This window comes from Bactrocera neohumeralis, chromosome 4 (assembly GCF_024586455.1).
Source record: "Bactrocera neohumeralis isolate Rockhampton chromosome 4, APGP_CSIRO_Bneo_wtdbg2-racon-allhic-juicebox.fasta_v2, whole genome shotgun sequence".
Taxonomy (NCBI): Eukaryota; Metazoa; Arthropoda; class Insecta; order Diptera; family Tephritidae; genus Bactrocera; species Bactrocera neohumeralis.
The window spans coordinates 46,357,194-46,361,017 of NC_065921.1; positions in this window are offsets into that span (position 1 = coordinate 46,357,194).

Genomic DNA, 3,824 nt, shown 5'->3' on the forward strand with positions numbered 1-3,824 from the left:
ACCAGCTAGATGCACTGAAATGTAGTCAATAGAGCAAACATTAAAATGTTTCATGAACGTTGAAATGGCTGATATAATTATGCGCCACACAAATAAGTTAGCAAAAGAAACTTATAATGCTTACAACAATGCGCATCCAAACACAACTCCTAAGTCATGGACGCCTGTGTCAATTACAGAGCTGTATGCATTTTTTGGCATACTTATTATGACTGGTGCGAACCATAGCAATGGAGAACATGTTCGAGATTTATGGAGCGTCAAAAACTATCCTTTATATCGCGCCACAATGGGAGTCAACCGTTTCTGTTCGATATTGCGGTTCCTAAGATTTGACGATAAAAACACTCGTGCAACACGCTTACTAACTGATAAAGCAGCACCGATCAGTGAGTTGTGGGACGATGATGAACAATAATCTTGCTGCAAATTACAAGCCCAGCTCATGCTTGACGATTGATGAACAATTATTTCCTTACCGTGGACGCACACGGTTTACGCAGTACATACCGTCAAAACCTGCTAAATATGGTGTCAAGGTTTGGTGGATTTGCGTTGCCACAAATGCATATCCACTGCATGGACAAATATATACTGGGCAAGCTGAAACTGGTAGGGAAACGAACCAAGGCGAACGAGTGGTGAAGGATTTGTCTGCCAAATACCAAGGAAGTGGCCGAAACATTACAATGGACAATTTGTTTACGACTTTGCCAGTTGCAGAACTGCTTCTCACCTGGAAACTCACGATCGTTGGAACTTTACGCAAAAACAAATCATATATTCCTCAAGAAATGAAGCAGAACAAAAACAGGACAATTGGTTCAACGACATTTGGCTTCAAAAATAATGTGACAATGTGCTCTTATGTTCCCAAAAAAATAAAGCAGTAATTTTGCTTTCGACCATGCATAACGATGCTGAAATAGCTGACAGTGGGAAACCTGAAATAATTGAATATTATAATCGTACCAAAGGTGGTGTTGATCGAATGGACCAAATGTTTGCGGAATATCCAACACAAAGACAAACAAAACGATGGCCACTAGCGATGCTCTTCAACATGTTGGACATTACAGCTCTTGCAGCCTACATTGTCTACGATTTGAATAACCTTATGTTGCCTTGGAGAACAAACAACAAGCGTAAGCAGATCCTGCGCAGCTTGGCTGAAACATTGTGTATGCCCATTATTGAAGCCAGAGCCATAAATCGTCAAGTGACGGGAAATTTTTCGACTAAAATTGCTATTGAAGCATATTTCAACCGACCGGTGGAATCAATGGTGTTAACAGCAGCATCAACATCTGCCGCAGCGCGCACGCCAAGACCTGTGTCCGGATCTTGCTATTTATGTTACGCACAAGAGGAAAAACGCCGTAGAAAAACCGGAAAGCTGTGCGCCAAATGGAAGAAGCCAATGTGTCTTGAACATTCGGTCACATCAACAAATTGCTCTATTTACCATGATTTTCCTTAGCTATAAGATGCATTTTTATAATTTTTATAATAAAAGTCAATAATATAATGTGTGAAATGAATATTTTTAATTTTTCAAATAAAAAAATAATATAAAAAATGTTTTTTTTTTGATTATTATGAGGATTTTTACTATTGGGGTACAAACGTATCCCGGGTGTGTGTTTACTTATATAATGTGTTTGGAAGGCTGTAGCTCCTGAACCAATGGTCCGATCTGGTTCAAATTTTGAATTTGAACTCAAAACTAAATAATCTTCCTAGATCCGAAGTTAGCGGTATAGAGGTATAGCGGTTCAAAAGTTACAACACTTCAAAGTTGAAAGTGGATACATTTGTACCCGGGTGTGTGTTCTAGGGTTAAAGCTTCCCAAACCATATTAAAATTGTCGTCATTTAATGCGAACTGTTTTACTATGACGCCAGATTGACCTTTCGTTTTGTATCGGAGGTGATAAAATTTTTGTGCATTAGATAATTTTGGGTGGTTTATGTAAACGGCTGTGAACATGTCCCGGAAGGAGAGCCCATGTTCATAACCCCCATGAAAAATTTCTGTGTCACATGCGGGAACCTTGAGGTGGATGCCTGAACTTGCCTCTTGACTTTGTACTTGTGGTATCTCTACTCGCGGAATTGGAGCAGGTACAATTGCTTTAATTAGTTTCAATTGATCAGTGATCATTGCTTTCGTTTCTTCAAATTGGTCTAAGCAATTTTCATATTTGGCGTAAGCCGAGGATTTGAAATTTTCTGGTAGGTCTGAGTCATCAGATTCTACTATTGCGTCATATGAAGCTTGGAGACGTATCCAAAAATTGTCCAGATTTTCTTTTTTGATTTCTAATGCCGATTGAGTGCAGTATTTTATAAAACTGTCACTCTCAGCAATAAATTTACTGTATATAACGTCTTTCCCCCTTTTTTGTTTTGAAACACCTTGCTTTGAGCGTGGAGCTTCTGCAGGTTTTCGTCCGAAATCATTTTTAAACTGATTGACTTTAAATGAAATTGCTGATTGCAAAGCGATAATAAAATTGTAAAATGTTTTTGTTTTTTTTTTATTTAGTTGATCGTATTAAATTAAATAACGCGTTTCGTTTTAATTAATCTCGAAAAAAGTATAAAAGTATTACCGAATTTATTTATTATTATTTAATTGCTAATATATGTAATATTTATTTTATTAATTTGTTTTGTGTTTGTATGTCTTATAGGGTATACCTATAGACGAATCCGTTTGTATGTTTTTGCAACTGAGTGCTCGTATAAGAGATCAGTGCTTTTCGTACATATGTATGTATATACGCAATCCTGCTTGTTTTTGCCGAAAATGTTCCAATTTGGACTTTGAACATGTAAATTAAATTGTTCGTAATATTTATTTATTATTTTATTTATATAAATATATTTTAATACTTTATACTTTTTTTGTTTTTTTTTTACAGAACCGTTTAATAGGTATGTTATATTTTGAGGTACCCTCGTAGGGTATAATCAGAGAACAAAAAACGTAGAGAAGGTGCAGGTTCGACAGCGAACATTTGATAAAATTGCGACACGGTATCTCACCACACAACTACGAATTCACGCTGTGAAATGTTAACATTTTTAACAGTTCTCCACATACTCAAACAGAGAATATGAAGAGAAATAATATATGTACGTATGGCTTATGATGCCATAGCATGTATGCGCAGTCAGGGAATATTGAAGAAAAATAAGTTCTTTGATATTCCATTTTTAACAGCCAAAAATGTGTACAAAACACACGTCTCACACCGAGAACGGTTGATAGCGCAATAATAGACCCCTTTAAGCGAGGGTCAAAGTTAGCTCGAACACCAGAAAAGGTTCTTTCCATGGAAAGGCCTGTACGGGCACGATCGTCGCCTCCCTCTCTACAAATAGGTAACACGCCTCCAGTGAAAACTGTTCAAGCTCGTAGGGATTATATGGCAGAGCTAGGGGACAGCATCAATAAGCTCATAAGTTTGATGCGTCCACCTCAACGTACTATTAATAATGGCATGCGAGAACTAATAAGTGCTATTTCGAGACTGCATACACGTGCACAAGAGCAAATGCAAGCTCTAGAAAAGCAGACCGAGCAGCTAGCCTCGCTAAAAGCGTGACGGAAGCAACACCTAAAAGAATGCGTGAAGAAAAGGAGGCCAATCGGAAAACGCCACCGAAAAAGAGCAAGACAGCCGATCAAGTGGAGACACAGATGGGCCCCTCCAACGAAAAAATAAAAGAAACGCCAAGGGATGGAAGCTGGATGACAGTCAAAAACAAAGGCAGGAAAGTCATCAAAGAGCAAAACATAGTTATTCCAGGTTAAA